This window comes from Ambystoma mexicanum, chromosome 5q (assembly GCF_040938575.1).
Source record: "Ambystoma mexicanum isolate Mex_15411 chromosome 5q, UKY_AmexF1_1, whole genome shotgun sequence".
Classification (NCBI taxonomy): Eukaryota; Metazoa; Chordata; class Amphibia; order Caudata; family Ambystomatidae; genus Ambystoma; species Ambystoma mexicanum.
Genome location: NC_090933.1, coordinates 1,123,249,624 through 1,123,272,931, shown reverse-complemented (window position 1 = coordinate 1,123,272,931; position 23,308 = coordinate 1,123,249,624).

Below are 23,308 nucleotides of genomic sequence, written 5' to 3'. Positions count from 1 at the left end.
TTCTTTAGTGCATACCTCATCTCAATTTGCAATTTGAGCATAAACCCTTATTGGTTGGTTTGGGCCCCCATTGTTGCGCTTGGTTGCTCTAGCATGTATGTAGGAAATATTTATGCCCCTCAAATTAAATAATTAATTAGCTGTCACTTAGTGTTGGTCATGTGAACTTCGCCCTCCCCCACCTGTGCTACCATTTCCTTTGTTTTAATTTTTTTCTGAATTCAGTCACTGGCCAGACCTCTGCCAGTCATCCTTAGTGTAGCAGTGAGTTACTGCAGTATAGTTCCTGTGTGGATCACTTTTGCACATCCAGATGCCCTGCTCCTCACACATCAGGTGTGTTCCTAGAAATAGTTGAAATGCTCTTCTCTCTCCCTGCAGATCAGACATGACATCCATACGCATTGATGGTGTCAATAAAGTGGCTTAACATTAAGCAAAGAATTGACCTGAAATCACTCTCTCTCTCTCATAAGTGCCTTTCCAACCAAGCACCTATCTACCTCTACAACACTATCTCACATCACTCCTCTACACGACCTACTGGAACAGCCCAGTCACACTGTGTCTCCATCCCACGTTTTAAGCAACAACGCACAGGTGGGACTAGCTTCCCAGTCCTCGCTGCTAAGAAATGGAACGCACACCAAGTATCATTAAGAGAGGAACCCTCATTTCCGCTATTCCGTAAAAAGGTGAAAGCCTGGCTCCACGAGCTAGACCTCAATTTGGCTGCATAAATATCTAGGCCAATTAGAAACAATCACTACCTAGTATATATGTAAACCTGACCATGTTGAAATATTCACCAATATAAACTTGTAAATTCTTGTATCGACCCTCTATGTATATATGTAAACCTGACCATCTAGAAATGCTGTCCAATGTATATATGTAATTTCCTGTTTCTCCTCTATACTCATTATTACTCTATCCCAACTTTGTATGTTATTACCTGTTGTAACATGTATGAATAGCGCCCAGATAATTAAAACTAAACTACTGGCTTATGTTTAGTAGTCTTAGTAGTCTTTTGCAGCTTTCCACTTTCAACTACAGACATGGTCAGCTTGAACATCATTCCACTCCCACTCAAGGATAGTCAATGTTCAATTAGAGACTTCGCAGACTTGCTCACCACAATGTCTTTCATTCACTCCAACAATGTCTTCCTCATTGTCTTCCATGTTCATGAGAATCCTGTAACAAATGGCTGAAGGAAGGTGTCCAGCACATTGTTAACACCCTGAACTACACACAGTAAACAATAAAATCAACAAGCATTAAAGGTTCTATTCCTTTATTTCTTATGGACATCCTACACATCCTCTGTCATGGGGATCCAATAACACTGTACTGCTTGGTAAATGTGAGATTTGACATTCCCGTGAGTCACACCTCCACAGTCACCCATAGGTAAGGTAGCAAAAAGGACTTCAGAGCATTCAGCCACTTACCAATGTTGGTTGTCAGGGAAGTCCTCAACAAAATCTTCCTCTCATGGGGTGATGTTTATCAAAGTAGCCTGGCTGTACATTGCTTATCCAATCAATGTAAAGCAGTGTTGCTGACAAGCTTGAGCACCATGCAACTGAGTGCCAACATACCCTGTGCCCTTGAACGTCCACAGCCTGCAACACTGAATGCCTCATCCTCGACAATGGAGGCATCAGTAGAGAAGGAATGACCATGCATGGCAACCTTAGGTAGGTAAAAGAGTGCATGGATTGTGTCCACCGAACTCACATTCAGTGGTACACCGGGTATTATAAAACCATGAGATGTATTATCATGTTGTGGTCGTTCTATGTTCCCATGCACATGAGTGTTAAGTGTGTTCTCGTAAATGAAGGGATCACACCACGCCATGCCTCGCGCTGTGCGAATGCAGTCACAACAACCGAAACGCAAACTGGTTTCAAAAAATGCTCCACTCATTTGCTAGGTATTCTCGTAACTGTACTCACTTTCATAGAACCTCTTGTTATTCCAAATTCACATTCCCATTGTGTGCCTTAGTTCGAGCAAGATCCTTCTTATTTCGTGGATGTATTGCCCGTATCATCGGTAATTGAAGGTTCTAGCCGCCCGCTCCTTATACAATCACGCCTCCGGAACTCTCCTTCATGTGAGGCAGGCGGCCATCCTCGTCGCCACTTGTTAAGTGTGTTCTCGTAAATGAAGGGATCACACGACTGTCATCTTCTCGTATCTGGTTTATTGATAAGGAGAGTTCCCCACTGCGTCCGCCGTCTGCCTTCCTACAGCCAAGTTCAAGTCGAATCTTGGCTTGAGGAACGCGCCACCGAACAGCAGTATGTGGAGGTTCTATTAACCTTCACATTATAACAATGAGTCATCACCTGAACACGTGACTGTCGATGTTCTGTGACAGCAACAATGCCATGTTAACCACCCTCCCTGCATCCTTCCTTCTGGCCTTTCAACGTGCAGCAGTCATTCCTGAGCAGGCAATGATACACTGCTCCTTCAGTCATGGCACCTCCAGTCATGACACGTCCAGCTCATCACTGAAGCCTGGGAATAGTGGACCCAAATGACTTATCAAGTACTGCCTAGATGTGCCCTCCTCCTTGAGATCGTTGGTCACATATATGATACAACAGAGGTGACCCAACTACATCTTTCAATGTAAGCAATGTGGCCTCAGAGCCAGGCGCTGCACAGGCACGTCTACCATTAGTGCTGTTTTCTGGCCTGTGTGTGATGTAATTGGCGTTCACATGATGGTGTTGTATGTTGGGTCGACTCACACTTGCCATTCCTTCTTTCTGGTTTTCTTGACATTCCTATTGTGATCACTTACATGATAGAGCCACTAAAGGACTGTATTTGCCGGGCCTTGGTGGGACAGCTTGCACCTCCACATCTCTCTTCCTCCTCCCAAACATGATTTATATTTATTTTTTAGCCATCCCCCTCATAGAGGATTGCAGGACCTGACTAATCTCATAATTCCTGTTTTATTTTCTGTCCTTCTAGACAATGAAGGCTGTTGAGGCCAGCCAGGCTGTTTTTTCTGACGTTTTGAATCTGCTTCTGTGCTCGGTTGGTCTAAGAATGCTGGTTTATAATGTCCTCCTCAGTAGCTATTGGGATTAGACTTTAGGAGGAGATAACCCCGGGATTGGTGAGTATCGGGTGAGTATTGGGCATCCCTGGAGTTTTATCTGGGCTGAGCGCCAGGGGTGGCCAGGCTTGTGGGTGGCTGCAGATAGATATCCATAGGCCTGCAAACTGACAGGGTGCTGCCGGGAGTGAGCAACAAATGTCAATAGCACTGGAGGTCACTCAGGATTACACTTCTGCCATGATTTAAGGAGGGAGCCCTTCTGTTGCAAGCCCCCTACCCCCCAAAGCATAATATGTTCTGTTATACACTGTTACTGTTTTGTAATTTGAAGCAGCCTTGTACCACCCCAGACATCCTCTGGGCCTACCTATGGGAGCAAGCCGTGCACTTTGAAAATTACTCTTACTACCTTCTGACTGCTGAAGGCAAATGGCCTTTTCTTGCAGTATGATAGTGTGCCATGTTTAGAATTTTGGAACATGTTTGAGAAGTCCCCCAAACCCTGTTCTGGTAGTTGTGAGGTTGCTCTCAGATTGGGTATGCTGCAGGGCTGGGTCCAGTGTTGTTTAAGTGGTTTTGCAGTGCCTGTTCACTGAATGAGCCTCTGTCTTCCGTAGCCTTCCACCTCACATCTCTAAGGTCCTGTAGAAGCAATCAGGGATTGCTTAGTTTACATGTAGTAGGTTGTGGATGGGGGTCTCAATCTGGGAACTTTGGCGCATGTTTATGTCTGCTTAAATGTCTGCTTCCTGAGATGTGGCTCTATGGACTGCAGCTTGGTGGCCTGGATGACTTGTTAATTATTTTTGAGGCACTAACCTCTGAGTAGGAGATCTTCAGCATGGCTCCTTCATTCAGTGGGCATTTCTCTCCAGTGACAATAGTTAATTGGTCATAGGTCATTCTGGGGTTCAGGGTTTTAGGAGCCTTTGCCTCCTTTTCTGATTAATTGTGGAGTACCTGCCCTGGTGCTCAGCTGTCACCCTCTGACGTTCGCAGGCCTCTTGAATCCCTTTAGTTCCCCTTGGGCAGTGCAACACTAGGATTACCACTGGGCAGATGTTGATGGATTGTTCTTGGATAGGGGTCTTTCTCTTCCTGATTGTCCAACTCTTGGAGTAGGGTTGCGTTGTTTCCTTTTTATACAAAATGTTGTGCTGAGGTGCCCTCTTATTGGTTGTTCCTTTGGGTTCTGAGAGCTGGGTGATGACCTGGAGTTGCTTTCAACCCTGGTCTTTGCCTGGGACTTCTATGATACCCTGGGTGTCCTTGGGTTTTGACGGTCCATGTCTAGCGCCCTCGCTAGGCCTTATGAAAGCCTGTTCAATGGTCTGGATACATGGCTAATTATTGTGCATGGCTTTTTAGCCCTCTCTTGTTGGCCTTTGTGAGGGATGTCCTCCACTTTTCCCTCTCATTCGTTGGGATGGTTGCTAGTGCTCTACATGGAATGGCCACTGCCCCCATTAGTTCAGGGGGAGGACATTTCATTGTGGTCCAATCTTTTCATCTTTGGCATAATTCAAAGAGTGAGAAGGAAGAGGGACATGGAGGTAATGCTCAGATTACTTGCTGGTAATCCTCATTACTCCTAGTCCTACACTCCCTCACATGCAGTACTGACACCCTCCTCTCCATCCCCTGTGGTACGATCTTCCTGCTTCTTTTGCTATAGTCAAGATGATTGCGGGATTGGTCAAGTGCCTTATATTCCAGGCTATGAGGGGTAGGGGTTAATAAAAAAAAGATTTTGGGAAAGGATTCTGTCAGAAAGTAGAGCACATTTATAGAGTAAGTACTGTGACAAGGAAGGAAGAGTGGCTCTAGGAGTAATGAAGATTACCGGTAAGTAATCCGAGCATTCTGGAGGCAGTCTGTATGAATGCACCATTAATTTGAATAACACCTGATATACCATTATTTAGATAGATAATGACACAAATCAGCAATAGTGCACTCCTTTGTTACTCCGCTTAATGACCTATGGCTTTTTTAAACCTTTAACACTTTATTACAATACAAGTTAAACATTTTAATTAATTGTGGAACATTGTACATTCTCAAACACTATTGGAATATGATCCTAATATTGCTGAATTGCTAACATTTTGGCAAACGTATGCACTGCCATTAGTCATAATCCAGAATTGTTCATCATTTAAATCCAATAGCCTATTAGCAAATCTTCCAAAAATCAGATTAGCTAATTATAAGCAGTTCATATACAAATGTTTCTGAGTCCCCTTTTCTGCGTCCAAGCAGAGCCTATAAGTACTATGCAATTTTTGCGGCAGCTGGTTGGATAGTTTTGAAAGTAAATGTGACATAATCACTTACAGATGGTTTGGAATGAAGTATTGTTACGTTTCTTGACAATCCCGGTTCCTCGTTGCCTTATATATGCTAGAGCATCCAAGTCTAGGAGTATTTTCAGATTGTAATACAACTAAGTCATATCAGTACCAGCCCAACTTGTAGGGGGCCAACTCATCACTGCCAGTTGGACGCATATTTTCATAGCTTTTTTATGGGGGTAGTGTTTATGTTTATGTTTATTATTTATATTGCGCTCCGAGTACCCAAAGGCTTAAGGGCACAGACAACAAAAAACAAACAATACAAACAAATCTTACGTGAACAAGAAGCAGGCAGGTTATGTATCAACAACAATGTGCAAAAACATAAAATTGCAAAAGACAAAGGAGTAAGGAAACCTCCTTAAACCGAGGAAATAATCAGATGATAAGATTACAACTAGTTAAGGTATCTTTTTTTAAATATCTAAGGGTAGTTGGGTGTTGGGGAAGGGGTGGGGATGTGGAAAGGAAAATGGGGTCTTGCCCCCAATTCAAATTCCTCAATAAATGCAGGGAACCAGCAGCAATAAGTTTGTCTCTGCGAGTTGTACCCGATCCATCATATTGTTATGCCCCCTGGCTTCAGCCCTTTATACATTGCAGTTATCAGTTTGGCCTTAATCAGTTCCTGAAGTGGCAGCAGGAATACCCACATTGTTTTCTGTGAAATATCACAAAGTCATTTGGCATTCGGATGATCTTCACACTAGCCTGCTCCCAATGGGAGGGTCATTTCATGTATTCATTCAGAATTATCCCGAAGTATTGAAAGTCAGAGACTGTTTCAATTCAGTTCAATGTGTTCATCTGTTAGATACCATTTACATTTCGTTTTTGTTTGCTTTTTGAGTAAATAGCATTAGCTTAATGTGTGCAGTGTTGATTAAGAAAGTATTGCATTCAGAAAAAGCGTGCAAGGAGTTTATAAAACGTACAGTCCGATATCCATGCTGTCTAGTGGGAATCATTCGACAAGAGAACCGTAGCCCCCCCCCCCCCCCCGATTTATGCCGAAAACATCTGGCAGCAATGTGCCGGGAGATCAGTCAGATGAAAGTTGAACAATGGTGGGATTAAAATGCAGCCTTGTTTCAGTCCCCAGTAAATTGATATTTGGAAACAGCCTCAGACTTAGCCAACAAAGTGTGTACAGCAGTGGTATGCTAGAAGGCCTTGACGAGATGCAACAATGAGGTGATTAATGCCCAATACTTTATTTTGACTTTATATCAAGTGGCATCTGGTCCCTCATGGAGGCCTCTTCCACCTGCCACAGAACTTAATTTCCTATTCTGACCAACATCTTATTTTGGAGATGATCTGTCACTGCCCGTGAATACTTATATTACAATGGTTTTGCAACGTAGGGCACTTTGTCTGTGTAACCATGTGTGCGATGTTTGTGAAGTCAAATTATATTGCTGACCATGTTTTCACAGCATAACAGAGAATCCTATGCACACAGCCATCACAGCAACCAATACCATCCATGCTATCCTGACGACTGACTAATGAAAAATATGCTCTCTTCATTCCGCCTCCTTAAACGTTGTATCAGCAGCCAGAACATATGAACACGTGTGCTGTAATGTTTACACTTAAATAAATGCATGTTGGTTGGATAAAATGCTTCTCCAGCGTGGCCTGCACTTTGCAGTGTGAGGATTAAAAACCTGGACAAATAATTGTTTCCAAACCCTGAGTCACCTGAATTTTCACATTACTCAGGTAATTCAGGTTTGTGGAATTTTTATGGAATTTTGAGTGGCAGATTCAAGCTAAGCTAATGACAATACATGCTGATTAAGGGGCCAATTCATAGAATTCGGCGCACAAGTGGCGCACGCGGCTGGCGCACAGTGTGCGCGTGCGAATCCCTGCGCCAGCCGCGTGCGCCAAAACCCATTTCCGCGCACAGCGTATTCATGGATTCCAGCCACCAAAACCAGCCGTGGCGCATAGTGGCGCAGCGACCTTGCAGCAGCGCCAGTTACGCCCCCAAGAACGCCTTCCGCGCAGGGAAAAGCCATCAAAATCCCCAATCCAGCGCAAAGGGCTGCGCTAACCCTGTACCAGCACGGCAAGCGGGCTACGTGTATTCCAGGGGTTCACGTGAAGTCACTCACGCGATCGGGCCTGGGGGAGCGGGCTACGTGTATTTCAGGGGTTCGCGTGAACTTTTTCACGCGATCGGGCCTGGGGGAGCGGGCTACGTGTATTCCAGGGGTTCGCGTGAACTTTTTCACGCGATCGGGCCTGGGGGAGCGGGCTATGAACTTCTTCACGCGATCGGGCCTGGGGCAGCGGGCTACGTGTATTTAAGGGGTTCGCGTGAACTTATTCACGCGATCGGGCCTGGGGGAGCGTGCTACGTGTATTTCAGGGGTTCGCGTGAAGTTCTACACGCGAATAGCCTGGGCGCGTGTATTTCAGGGGTGCGCGAGAAATTCTACACGCGAATAGCCTGGGCGCGTGTATTTCAGGGGTGCGCGAGAAATTCTACACGCGATTTCAGCAGGGTACGTGTATTTCAGGGGTGCGCGAGAAATTCTACACGCGATTTCAGCAGGGTACGTGTATTTCAGGGGTGCGCGAGAAATTCTACACGCGATTGGGCTGGGTACGTGTATTACAGGGGTGCGCGAGTAATTCTACACGCGATTGGGCTGGGTACGTGTATTACAGGGGTGCGCGAGTAATTCTACATGCGATTGGGCTGGGTACGTGTATTACAGGGGTGCGCGAGTAATTCTACACGCGATTGGGCTGGGTACGTGTGTTCCGGGGTGCCGTGAACTTTCACACGCGATTGGTTGAAATCCACATGTGTTCTGTCATCACGTGCAATGAGGGATACACCCTCGCACGTCACGTCACAGACGCGCTCACGCGCTGAGGGCCTTTGGTCCAATAAAAATGCGTATGCGTGCAGACGCGCTTACGCGCTAAGGGCCTTTCCTCGAATTACACGCTGACGTGCAGATTTTTCACGTGCCAAGTCACTCCGTATCAAGCTGGCCACGCGAATACACACGGAAGACCACGCTCCTGCCCAGAAGGCCGAATCACTGCCCCCCCAGTGCCCCGAGCAGCCTCCCACGTGCCATCTGCTGCTGCCTGCCTGCCTGCCTGCCTGCCTGCTGCCACCGTGCCCTGCCATTTGGTGCCTGCACATCAGCCATCTGCAGGGGTCCAGTTGCTGTGTCCACCCCTGCTGGAACAGTAGACTCCCGACTGGGATACCATCGCTCCACAGCCCAGCCCCAGGACCCAGTTGCCCACCCACGCCTGCCTCGGAGGTCGCCATGTCGGGGTAAGCACCATCTGAGACCAGTGGCGACCCCCAGCCAGAGAGGCAGAGGGCCACCAGCTTCAGTGAGAAAGAAGTTGGTGTCCTGGTGGAGCATGTCCTGGGGCATTATGATGCCCTCTTCGGAAGACCACGCGCCAACAAGGAAGGACGGGAGAGGATCTGGGACAATGTAGTGGTTGCCATCAATGCGGAGGGGGTGGCAACCCGCGACATCAAGCACATCAAGAAGCGCTGGGAGGACTTGAGGTCCAGGACCCTCAATAAGGCCCGGCGCCTCGCGGAGGGGGGCCCGGCACGCCTGAGTGACATCCAGATGAGGGTCCTGGAACACGTAGACCCAGCGCTCCACGCCCAGATCCTTCGGAGGCAGACCCATCTGGAGTTGGCCGGTAAGTGGCCAAGCATTGCTGTGTGAGACAGGGCATGTTGCAGTGTGGTGGTTGTCTGATACCTGCCTGTATGTGTGACATAGGCCATGTACGTATGTGTGTGTGCAGGGACATCATGGTCAGGCATGTGAGTACAGTGATGTGTTCTATTGCAACATGGGGGGCTCTGTGCGGAATGGACACATGGAAGCATGGCAGTCTCTGTTCCTGGACATGGGTGGGGGTGAGGGATGGGTGCTGGTCCCATGTACACGTATGGTGTCCATGTGTGTGTGTCTGACCTGCGTGTCTGTGACTTGTAAATGCCATGAATGCATGACACATGTCTGTGACAATGTTCAGATTCACTGATGCAGCCTAGTCATCCTTGTATCCACTGCGTCTGTGGTGTACGAGGCCAGATGGATGGAACTACGGTGAGGTGTGTGCATGTGATGGCAAGACCCATGATGCATGTGAGTTTAAAACCAACATTGTATGAATCATGAGTCCCTTGGTCATGTATGCCAATGTCCATGGCATGCGCCATGCCTGTTACTGTATGTGTTTTGCCTGCACTGACCCATGTGTTGTGGAGGGACATGATGGAAGTGATGTATGACAGTGCCACTCATCTGCTGTTGCTTCCTGCCTAGGGGACCATTGTACAGTACCCTGATGCTTGTGTTCTATGTCTCCCTCTACACAGTGGCAAGTGAAGAAGAGGGCGGAGAAGGCGCTGTGGAGCAGAGCGGCGGGGATGCCGCCACGGCTGCAGCGGAAGGGGTGGGTGAGCCCCCACAGGGGCTTGCACCGGCGGAAGACGGCGTGGAGACATCCAGGTTGGTGGTTTCCACAGAGGGGGAGGAGGCCGCTACTGAGCCACACATGGGGCCTGGTGGGGGCATCCCCGCTGGTGCAAGTGGTGCAGTCCAGGGCCAGGGGCAGGAGGCAGCACAGGTCGCCGTGGAGGTGCCTGTGCATGTCACTGTCCCTGACACTGTGACTGCACCACCATGCACCAGCAGGGATGCCCCATCCCAGGCCCGTCCGCAGGTAGGGGAGATGTCCATGTCATCTGACACTCCTCTACCTGCGGACGAGGGGACCCCTGGCCGTGTGGAGAGGGTCCTGATTGGTGTCGCGTTGCGCACGGCTGGCATTCGTGATGAGGTGCATGCTTCCCGGGAGGAGCATGCACATCATCACGAAGAGCACCGTGCGTACGTGAACCATTTGGGAGCCGCCATGGTCGGGGGTTTCCTACATGTGTGTGGCCTTCTGGCGACCCTCTCCTCCTCTGTGGGGGCTATGCGCCAGTCGTGCTCCATGCCGTCTTCCGGCCCAGATGCCACCAGGGCCCCCTGTGGACCTGCCCCAACCAATGCAGCCAGCTCGGTGGGGACCCCATCCCTGCCACAGTCGGGAGTCGAAGGTCCAGCAGGGGTGGACACACCAGCAACTGTCCCCCTGCAGATGGAGGATGTGCCGGCATCATCTGGCAGGGCACGTGCACGACGGCATCGGTGGATTCCATCAGCCTGGATGCTGTCGTGCTGGCAGAGGCAGTGGCGTCGGAGGCAGCAGCAGGCTCGACGTGGGAGGCATCATGGCTCGGGGCCATCAAGATCAGAGGGGCAGGCATCGGCCGGAGGGCAGGAGAACCCTGGGATGGCAGTGTCTTCCGTGTGGGAGCAGTTGGTCCAGCGGATAGGTGCGGAGCGGCAGCGGGCGGAAGAGGAGCGGCTCACCATGGTCAGGGCGGAGTTCTCCATGCGTCGGGCGTTGAGGCGGGCTGAGTGCCTCGAGGAAGCTCGCAGGGAGTTTGAGGTGGACACGGGGTTGACCCTGCGAGACCTCGGGGCCAGGACAGAGTCCCGCCTCCGGGACATCGACATGGAGTTCGATGATGCCCTGGCCGGCAACATCACAGAGTGAGCCGCAGGACTTGCCCGCTGCCATTGTATATAGTTATATAGTTAGTGGTAGGTTTCCTTTGAATTTTTTTTTTGATTTGGTTGCGATTGGACAATGCGCCACTTTTTTGTATATAGTTCAGTTTTTAGTTAGTTGACATAGTTAGGTTTCATTTGGTTGGGCTCATGGACCCGGGATTGTCTTGTAAATGGTTCTTCTATGGATTTTTTGATTTTTTGGATTTTTTTCATGGACATTCATCTTCTTTTTGTTGTTTTTCTTTGTGGTTTTTCTCATTTCATTTCCATTCTAGTTGATTTTCAATACATTTTTACTTTCATCCTTCAATGTGTCGTATCATCTCATTGCTTTCATGCATGTCATGTTGGGTGTTTTAACATTCACTTGCAGCCATTGTGTGTGACAGACATGTGTTCATTTGCATTATTTACATTGGGTGTGTAACATGTAATTGCCTTTGATATGTGGGTGGATGTGATAGTTGGTTGGGCCTTTTGGCAGGGGAGGATGGCCATTACGGACATGATTGGGGATTGTTGGGACCCAGGTGCAGGGGGGCATGGATGGGACATGGGCGAGGGCCTGGTGGAGGGTGCCCCGCAATGCTGGGGGGTGGGGGTGGTGGGGGACATGAGTTGGACATGGGTGGGGGCCTGCTGGCAGGTGCCCCACAGTGCTGGGGGGTGGGGGTGGTGGGGGACATGAGTTGGACATGGGTGGGGGCCTGCTGGCAGGTGCCCCACAGTGCTGGGGGGTGGGGGGGTGGGGGACATGAGTTGGACATGGGTGGGGGCCTGCTGGCAGGTGCCCCACAGTGCTGGGGGGTGGGGGGGTGGGGGACATGAGTTGGACATGGGTGGGGGCCTGCTGGCAAGTGCCCCACAGTGCTGGGGGGTGGGAGGGGTGGGGGACATGAGTTGGACATGGGTGGGGGCCTGCTGGCAGGTGCCCCACAGTGCTGGGGGGTGGGGGTGCAAGGGGACATGAGTGGGGGCCTGCTGGGGGGTGGGGGTGCAGGGGGACATGAGTGGGGGCCTGCTGGGTGGTGGGGGTGCAAGGGGACATGTGTGGGGGCCTGCTGGGGGGTGGGGGTGCAGGGGGACATGAGTGGGGGCCTGCTGGGGGGTGGGGGTGCAGGGGGACATGAGTGGGACATGGTTGGGGGCCTCCTGGCAGGTGCCCCACAGTGCTGGGGGGTGGGGGTGCAAGGGGACATGAGTGGGACATGGTTGGGGGCCTGCTGGCAGGTGCCCCACAGTGCTGGGGGGTGGGGGTGCAGGGGGACATGAGTGGGACATGGTTGGGGGCCTGCTGGCAGGTGCCCCACAGTGCTGGGGGTGGGGGTGCAGGGGGACATGTGGCTTGGCTGGGGGGCATGCCCATGGTGGATGGGCTGCCTGCGGGACATGACCAGGGGTGCAGGCTAGTCCCCTGTGGTGTGGGCTGCCTGCAGAGGTCGTGGAGGGGGTAGAGGGGAGACCTGGGAGGACCCACACTGGCAATTCACCTCTTCAACTTCCCGCACACCCACGTAATACACTGCCCCACTCGCACAGGCCCAATCGCGTGTAGGATTTCTCGCGCACCCCTGTAATACACGTACCCAGGCCAATCGCGTGTAGCATTTCTCGCGCACCCCTGAAATCCACGTACCCAGCCCATTCGCGTGTAGATTTTCTCACGCACCCCTGAAATACACGTGCCCTGCTGAAATCGCGTGTGGAACTTCACGCGCACCCCTGAAATACACGCGCCCAGGCTATTCGCGTGTGGAACTTCACGCGCACCCCCGGAATACACGTACCCAGCCCATTCGCGTGTAGATTTTCTCGCGCACCCCTGAAATACACGTACCCTGCTGAAATCGCGTGTGGAACTTCACGCGCACCCCTGAAATACACGTACCCAGCCCAATCGCGTGTAGAATTACTCGCGCACCCCTGTAATACACGTACCCAGCCCAATCACGTGTAGAATTACTCGCGCACCCCTGTAATACACGTACCCAGCCCAATCGCGTGTAGATTTTCTCGCGCACCCCTGAGATCCACGTACCCCGCTCAATCGCGTATTTGACTTCCCGCGCGCCACTTTTTTGATGCGCTGGGACTCTACCGCCTGCCTTCGTGTGGCGGCCGTGTTTCAGCTTGTGCGTGTCTTTGCCTGTGCGTGGCTTTGCCCTATTCGATTCCATGAATACGTGTGGTTCGAGTGCGTGTGGGCGTTCCGTCTGCTTCCCTGCAGTACATCCCCAGTTACCCCCTTATTTTCCCGTGTTGTTCCCCATTCCGCGCGTTACGCCCCATGTCCCGCCCACTTTCTGGTGTGTGCGCTGAGGTTGTGCGCTTTCACTGTGTGCGTCGCGCACGCCTTTCGCGATGTTGCAGTGACTTGTGCGCCATGCATGGGTTTGGCGCACATCCCGCGGTGAACACGTGCAGGGACTTCCATGAATCGCACGCGTGCGCGTGCGCCTGTTTTTTTCCGCTTGCGCCTGCTTGCGCCTGCTTGCGCGAAGATTTTCGGCGCACGTTTGTTCCATGAATCGGCCCCTAAATGTTGCTGTGAACATTGAGTTAAAGAGGTGGACCTTTTCCTGCCAGCACATGATCAAAGCACACACAAGTTAAAGGCATGTGCCAGAATGTCAGCATTATTTCTCCCAGAGATGCTCAATTGAAAACAAAATTAACTCTTTACTTGCTGCTCACATAAATGTGCATGTTTTAACAAACACAAATGTATTGAATGTATTTATTTGTATTACTTCAGAAATGTAAAGGTCACCTTTTCACAAAGCCTGCACATTTCCAGGGAGCTTTGCTACAGCACACATGATGCATTGGCTAGCCCCCTTGCATACATTAGTGTCGGTAGCATGTGTGGTGCACCCTGCTTGAATATTCACCTTACTGTACATACATGTTGTGTGTTTTTACCAGGTACAGAGCTCATAATATTGCTATCTGCCCTTAGTAAATGGTATTCCTTTAAGAAATGCTTGAAATGTGACCAATTACACCCTCATGGCCTTTCTCTCGACATTTACCTGCATCCATGAACTCTCTCGATTAATTGAATAACTAACTTCTGTAGTACTCATGGAAATAAACTGAGCAGGAGGAATCTGCATGCATCCCTAATGTATGACTTACAATTCCCCAGCCCTGTAGGGTATTCATAGTACCATATCTTTTATGAATTCCCTATTTCATAATATCATAAATGTCAAAAATCATCAATGTGTGGACATCTGAAGGAAGAAATGCAGATCAAGATATTCCTTGCATGTGACTGATTCTGCTAGACTGACCTTCAATCTGACATTTCTCTGCTTCAATTTTACTAATTTGATCAACTTCAGAAGAATGAAAGGCTGAGTTTTTCTTACCCTAAAATGGGATCTGCAGGTTACACATAGATCTCTGCAATATGTGCATTATCCTTCTGAGATATCAACCTCCCGACTTTAATGTGAGATCTTACTTGGATAATATTCATAGAAACAGAGGACCTCATTTCCTCTGGCTACCCCCTGCACCCACCCTCACCCGACCAATCCCAATTTAATTGTGTAATTAATTAAACCTAATAGTATTCTGCTTTTACTTTCTATTGCACTTATCATCAGCATTTGTAATATTGTGCAACATGAAATATGCCTAACATGGTCATGTGTTTGCTTCCTAAGTCTTTCAGTCAGAACTACTGCATTTTATGTCATCACAGTGCAGACCGTACTTAAGTGAAGATCCAGACCGTACTTAAGTGAAGATCAACACAGTCATGGAATTAAGCCATATCAATGCAATTCCGTATTTAAACCTCCTAATGGTCTACTACTTTACGTTTCACCAACATTTCTAATGACAACCACCATGCCATGAACCTTATGATTTGATATAAAAATAGTTGTGTCAGCGAGTGGCTTCGAGGAGATTATGGGCCTCATTCCGAGTTGGGCGGTAAGGGTTAACTGTCACCAGTAAGGAAACCCGTGCCGTTAAACCCTTACAGCCCAATTCCGAGGACCCTTAGCGGAACCCGCAAAGGCCGTGTGGTCTGACCACACGTCCTTTGCTGGTCCCGCTAAGGGACCAGGGTGCTAATAACGGGCCTGTAATTTACGGGCCCGTAATTAGCATGGTTGGTTGAATGTGGATTTACCAGTTCCGCACAGGTCGAAATGTCCTGTTAAGTCCCCATGCACCCAGACTGGACACGGATTCGGGTTTGGAGGCAGCCATGGCACAAATAGCGCCATCGCTACCTCCAAACTCAGAATGAGGCCCCTATATCTTGTTCTAATCACTCATAGACCTAAAGTTAAAGTAATGCCACCTCTCCACTCTCTCAACAGAAAGTGGTGTTTGCTGGTTTTGGCTGAGGCTAGGGTGATGGATACTGGCATGCTGTAATTATGCACGCTTTCACATACTTCATGGTTAAATCATTAGTACTGTAGTTGGCAGGCCGGGGGGATGGAGGGATAAGTGCTCGTCTTTGAAAAGGGAGGAGCCTGGCAGACGATTCTGAATCTCATCTGCAGCTCCCTGTAAAAAGACTTACAATTACAACATTTTATGATTAACAGGAGTGGATCTAAACTAAACTACTAGCAATTCACTGTTCAGATGACAGCTTCATGACCAAATGTGCCTGGCCCATTGCACAGGTTTCTCTTAGGTAATCTAATCGCTATCAATCAATTATTAAGATCTTCAAGATCCTTTACTGGCCTTGTGAAGGAAGACTGGGAGATACACGTTTCCTTGGAGAGACTGTGTTTGATGACCTCACTGTGCCCGTTGGTCATACTTATCTGGTTTCTTGACACCAGGCTCACATTCTGTTACTTCCATGCAAGTAAGGGACCATAGAAAAATAATGTGTATTTGCTGTATTCAATGAGACTAAGTGGGTACGCTGGGGTGGTCAGTCATAATCTCGAAAATAAAATGTCGAAAGACAAAAATGTCGAAAATAAAATGTCGAAAAAAAAATGTTGAATTATTTTTTTTTCTATATTTTTTTTTTGGCTCTAGTATATATATAAAAAATAGGTAAAAACAAAAAAAAAACAAAAAAAGTGGGGTTGGGAGGAACCCCCCCATTTTCAAACAAAAAACGTCATAAAAAAAAAATGTGACATTTTTTTTTTATCAAAATTTTTTTTTCGAGATTTTGCCATTCGAGATTATCACTATGGACCATACACACACACATGTGGATATACAGGTTGAATTGCAGCATGAAGCACGCATTGCAATGTGGTCTGCATTCAGGTAAGCAGGGCAACCTAAGTAGTATAATGCCCTTTAAAGTGTATCTAGCCACAACACCAGAGGGTGTGGGTTTGAATAATGGCATTAATCACAAATGGAATTGTGCATTTTTAATAGTTACCTCTTTTAGGAGCCCACTTGTACCTGTTTGAGGGACTTTGCATTTAGCATGTTGGTATACGGGCTTCATGCATAACAATAGCACAGGTATTGATAACCATTCTGCCTATGTTGACATAAGATATAAAGAGGTTAAACCGGGGCGTCAGAAACAGTTCCCATGTTTCTGGGGTAGATTGTTCATCCGCAAGCATGTACTGAGGTCATCAAAATCAAAACACTAGGATGTTGGGAACAGTCGCGAGGAGGAGCCATGCAGAAGGCAGGACATTAGTGAATACATCTGAATACATCTGAAAAATCAGCTCTTCCCAAAGCCTATTGCGGCATGCCATGTTTTACTAATTGAAAACCTAACATATCAAACTGCTACCTAAGATAAAAACAAACAGCTACATTATTTAAAATATATTCTTCATTTACACAATGAAAACACAATCGTATGCATCGAACAGGCAAAAGGAGACTGTATTTCCATATTCATGGTATGCCCTTTTAACATTCTAACATTTCCATAATCTAGCAATGAAATCCACCTGGAACCAAAGCTGTACGCCAGGAAAAAATGTCTGGGCTCCTCTTTCTCCCACCTGCCAGGAAAAAAAAACCTAGAACAACGTCCCGATTGGAATAAGACACACCAAAGACCACCAACAATTCAGAAAACGTCTAAAAACCTGGCTCTTCAACACCTCAGAGCCAGACGGAAACAACTGAAACAATAAACAATAAACAATTTCCATATTCATGGTATGCCCTTTTAACATTCTAACATTTCCATAATCTAGCAATGAAATCCACCTGGAACCAAAGCTGTACGCCAGGAAAAAATGTCTGGGCTCCTCTTTCTCCCACCTGCCAGGAAAAAAAAACCTAGAACAACGTCCCGATTGGAATAAGACACACCAAAGACCACCAACAATTCAGAAAACGTCTAAAAACCTGGCTCTTCAACACCTCGGAGCCAGACGGAAACAACTGAAACAATAAAATCGGAAATGCAAAGAGAACCAGTTGACAGAACCCATGACGGGACAGATAACACCTAGAATGGACAGAGAGGGAGAACACCCACAAGAACAAGGGAGACCAGGCTAGGCGGAACAGACCACAAGGAACAACCACACAGGCACAACTATTGACCTTAACCACTACCAAGCATCCCCTGACAGACATCACTACATGAACCATGTGTAAACCCCATCCCAACGCAATGGTGCATCCACACTATTCAACTAATACCTCATGCTCACAAGACAACCATCCTCAAACTAACCCTCCATATAAGCTAGGCCACCAGCCAATCAGACCACTATCATCACACTAAGAAACACACACCCAAGCTAGTCAGTAGAAGACCAAATGCACTAGACTGATATACACAATACCCTACCAGTATTCTTGTAACTATACTGACTTCATTAAAATTAATCCAACCCACACAACAAAATCATCTGAGACTTAGATATGGTGATTCACTTGCCCCAATCCAGACTCTGTTGTAAGGACTGAACTGTACCTCACACTCGTACAGAGCGATGGGTATAGGCATGGGTCGCAACTAGACAGATCCGCGGGAGCCTGTTTGCATCAACCACAGACTGGGATGTCAGGGGCCGGCGTGAGTAAGAACAAAGATAAAATTGTAGATATTAACTAATGCAACATATGAACGGAGAGATGAGAGACAGTCTTGTCACACTGAAACTAGATCACTGTAAGGAAGACATTTTGCCTAACCTACCCCCCCTTTCTTTCAGATATGCCAAAGCGCCAGGGGACCTCTACAGTGGTGATAGTGCACGGTATAAATATCCCTTAACATTAACAGTAACATTAACATAATGTAGAAGCTCTCCCTAGTGGAAAACATAATGAATCCACAGTATTTTCAGCCATGCTTATCATTCCTTTACATTTGCCTTACATCCATTGCTTTACATTTACCTTACTTCATTTGCAGGCTGCCATGTCTTACACTTGTTAATTAAAAGAAACTCATTCAGCTTAATTTTCAAAAATATTTTCAATGGGTCTTTCCCCATGTAAAAACATGTTTGTTACTCAGCTCCATTGTTTCTTAGCATTTTTTCTTAGATGGTGCAAATGCTGCTTCTGGCTTCACCAGACTGGAACATGAGGTCTGAGTACAGCACAAAGTACTTTTTATAGATAGCATTAATACTGCACTGTAGCCCTGTGCAGTCAGTCAGATGTTGGAACTTGTGGAGCTTAAGGTTTTCTCCCAGCTCTGGAGCAGAGGGACCATCAAGAAGGGTGAACTACGTGGGAGGGGGAAGGTCACCATTTGTTCCCTGATTAGATGAATGGGTGACCAGAATTAAATATTACAACGACCCTGGTAAAAAGTGTACGTCTTTACACTGACTCTCTTAGCACAATCTTTATAAGAGAATCTACAGTGACTTAGAATCTTCTCTCTTTCAGCAACTTAGAGTAGGTGTCAGCCACTCCACCTCAACGCCTGACTCCTACCCAAGCCAATGGTTCAGATAATTGTATGCAAAGATATTGTTATATGCATTCACATAAATGGGCTGTTTACAATTTAAAGAAAATACTGTTTGCTAGGAATTCAGGACCTTGAAAGAAACCATATTAATAGAGTTAACGTTGTCAGGGGGAATTGAACTGTGATGTCCTTGCCCCAGTTGATTGAGGATTTCCTATGTTTGCACCTGTAAGAGGATTCAATTCAACACTACAGCTAAGTTAACGCCTAGTCTAGAATACTGAATGAAAACCCTTATTGATATATCTTTAGGTCCAGTTCATGCGTTCTGGATGACTACCCCTATATAACACCCCTCTCTTGGAATCCCCCTGACCCCACTGAGCCAAGAAGTAGTTCTGTTTTGCAAGTTTAAAAGGTTTATTTGATAACTTAAACAATAGATATATATATGATACTTTATAATAAATTAATAATTGAATAGCACACTTAATCTGATATGATAAAGATTAACAACGGAGAATCTGGCACTAACACGCTTCTCTATAATCAATAAGGAGTTGACATGAAATGAATAAAGTAGCACACTGGTGAATAGGAACAAAAGTATAAGGTGGTACAGAATGCTTTATGTAAGCTCAGGTGGATGCAATATTCAATGAATGCAGTACAGAAAATACTCAATATGATTTCAACCAAACAATGTAATCACTTTTCTCTGGCAATCCCCTCCCCCCCTTGATGCAAGGCAAGGAAATGGAAGGAAACACCCAGTTCTCAGAAATGCAATCAAATGTGATTCAGTTCAATCCCAGCAAGCTTAAAGAAAACAGATAGGAGTTTTGAAAACACAGGCCCAAATGCTTTGATATGTGCTAGCAATGGATGAGAAATATGCTGGAAATGCTTTTGAATTCCCTTTCAGAGGTTCAGGGTGAGTGGTATCTAGTTAATATTAGTCCAGGCTCACACTAGCAATGAGCAGGGATAGTTAGCAGGTTAAACGAATTTCTGGCAAATGGAAGGCAAGCAGCAGCAGTTTTTACATGTGAAGAAATTGCAAATCGCGGTAAAATTCGCGGATGCGTGTTCCGCGATTGCGGTAAAACTATAAGGGGTAGGAATGCGGTTCTTGGTGCGATTCAAAGCTACGATTCTAAGCTATCAGAGGAAAGTTACTGCAAGTCTCTAGCCCAAACGGTCGCGGAGATATGAGCGATTTAATAAAGGTCGTTTTTGGGTTTGCAAATTTCAAAAGCTCAAAATGACAAGTGCAGCTTGCAACTAGCAAATCACAGGTGACAGCTTTACAAGTGACAGGTGACAGTTAGGAGACAGTTCTACTTAGATTAAATAGATTGAATTAGATGAATTTAAACTAAGAGATTGGTTCTACACAGTTCTGCTGGGTACTCACACTATATTCTTGAATTAAATGGGCCTCATCACAGATCTGGTCAGGGTTTTAGACTGGGCTCTGGTCACTCTCTCTGCTGGTCTGGGTCTCTCTGGTCTGGTCTCTTAGTACAGCACTGCTTTCTCTCTGGTCTGGGGTCTTAGTACAGCACTGCTTTCTCTCTGGTCTGGTCTCTTAGTTCTGGATAGATTGATGAATTTGAAGTCTGGATCTCTGGATGTTGTATGGAGGTAAGTATGGATTTTTCCGGCAGAGCGTCCCGCTGCAGATGGATTTGGAAGGTCCCTATCTGTCCTGTCTGTCTGCTTTTATGTGTTTAGAATGTGGGTGTGTTCTAGCATCACTGACCCTACCTCTCTCTCAGCTTCTAATTGGTCAAACTTCCATTTATCATTTGATTGGGGAATGAACTGTGAGTCAGAGTGATGTCATTTTACAGCCTGCAGAAAGTCCACTCCTCCTGTCAACTTACACACAAATCTAGATTTGAAACAAATACATATTTGCAGAGGTACATATTGTTTTAAAATCATATGCACCCATCATGCATTACAGGAGGTATCCCCTGTTCAAACTCTGCTCTTCCTGGGAGCTTGCATTCAGAACTGGCACATATTTCACTTTTTAACTGATTTTGCAATTTCTGACATGGACCCAACTTTACATACATGTGTGCAGGGAGTAGGGACAATAACTGATGAAGTTTCAGATTTTTAACATGCATACATTTAGAGTTATATCCACTTTTCCGCTGACACCCCCCTGAACACGCCACCGGGTCGAAAAACCTCTTAAAATGTGGGCAGAAAAATCACAAGAATTATGGTGTCATTTATAAAATTTTCACATGTCCGCTCTATGAGTTATTCATCTTTTTAAAGTTATGTTCTGGCTCCAAAGGGGTGTGGTTTACCATCAGCACAAGGTTGAATTTCTGGTTCTTTCCAGTTCTGCCAAGCCAGCTTGCTCTCACAGGCAGTGCCCCTCCCAGCTCCTGCCAAGAGGAAGCTACATTTTACGACTGCGGTAATAAAAACCTTTGCCTGAGTGAAGAGGGCTTTGTTCACTCTCCTGCAGAGCACCAGTAATTCAATTATCAGATAGATGGCATATCCTTAGCTTGGGCAGCAAAAGGAAGGTTGGCCTGGGAACACAGTTGTGACTCAAATTTCACTCCTGATGGGGGTAGTGGCCAGGCAGAATTAAGTTCCTTAAGCCAGACTTTCAGCTACTGTCATGTTATTTGTTGCTTTTTAAATTAACTTGCAATTTTACACATGCAGCTAGAATGCTGATTCTAAGTGCAAAACTATGACATTTAAACAATTGCAACCTATGTGACACTCAAAAGTAGGTCACTCAGTCAATTTAAACATTTAGATTTTAGTGTCTTTAAATCCAGTGCAACTTAAACTGCTGACTCCATAGCTCAGCTAGTTTTGTTATAAGCATTGTTCTGGGCTCTTCATTTCCCAGATTTTGTAGGCACACAAAACTCCATTCTACCAAATGTCTGCTGGTGTTCAGTGAATATTTTGCACATATTGCAATGTTTGAAAATAGGCATTTTGACTTGCCTTCAGGGAAACAGAGTGGTTTTAAAACGCCGGCTTTTGGATAGTGGTGAGTACTGGTACTGCACCCATTTTTGGGATTTAAGAACTGAATTCCCCACAATTCTAGGTTGCATTTGGCAATCAGCATTGCCATTCCCAATGGTTTCAGACTACTGTGCGGGTAGTCCAATGGTGGTTTTAGGCAGCGTCCTTCTGTGCCCATAACATCGGCAAAAATGGGTGGCAGCCTATTCTTCCTGCATTTCCCTGTGCATTTTCTGGGAAGCTCTGGCCATCATGATGTTTTCATGTCAGTACTGCACAGTTTTGAGGTACGGCTCGGATGCATGGGTAAATACATCCCACAAGCCCCCCTCTTGCGATGGCCATTCTATTTCACGAATGGGACTCGCAAGACCTGGGATGTTTCCTCATCTTCTTCCAATAGATGGCACAGTTCAGCATCTTTTCCTCCATCCGGTCGGATCGATCGGTTCTCCTCGCCGGTCCTGATGGGAATATTGGGCGGTACCCCGAGCCCGTTGCGTCTCAGCTCCCGGTCTCCGGATCGTCCTCCTTGGCCCGTCTCAAGGTTTTCTTTCTCCTAGGACGACAAAGGAAGAGCGGCAATACCTACTCATAGACGTTTTTCCACCACTGTTGAGATAGTGGGGCAGCATATGCATTTCATCATACCAAAACATTACATTCTTATTTTGAAAAAATAAAAACAGTATAACTAAGAGACAGTTTCATGCAAATCACAATATTTTAGAGACTAGATGTGGTATGTTTTATGATTGGAACAGAATTAGTCTGAGACAGTACCCGCTAGGATTCCAGAGGATTCCTCCAGTTGTTGCAGAGTGTGCCTGGGATGGCAACATTTCAACTGGTTTATGTGGACCCACTTGTCTTCCCCCTCTGCCGAACCGCCTTTGGGGATGCGGATCTTGTAGGCCACAGGGGAGATTTTGTCGATGATCTCAAATGGTCCTTTCCATGTAGGCAAAAATTTGCGCTGCTTGGCCTGGTTCCTTTGGAAGTTGTATAGATAGGCCCGGTCTCCCACCTGATATTCCTTCCTGGAAGTTTTCAGGTCATAGTGGGTCTTCATGCTATCAGCTGATCTTTCTAGATTCCGCTGAGCATAAGCAAAAGCATGTTGGAGGTGTTTCCTTAAATTCTCCACATACTCATGAGTAGTGGAGGCATTTATTAGTGTCTGCTCTTGGGTCCTATAGAGCAAATGCTGAGGAAGCACCATCTTGCGCCCAGTCATCAACTCAAATGGTGACATTTTGGTTGCAGATGAAGGGGTAGATCTGATAGCCATTAGGACCAGAGGTAATCGGATATCCCAACTTGGCCCAGAATCTGCCACAAA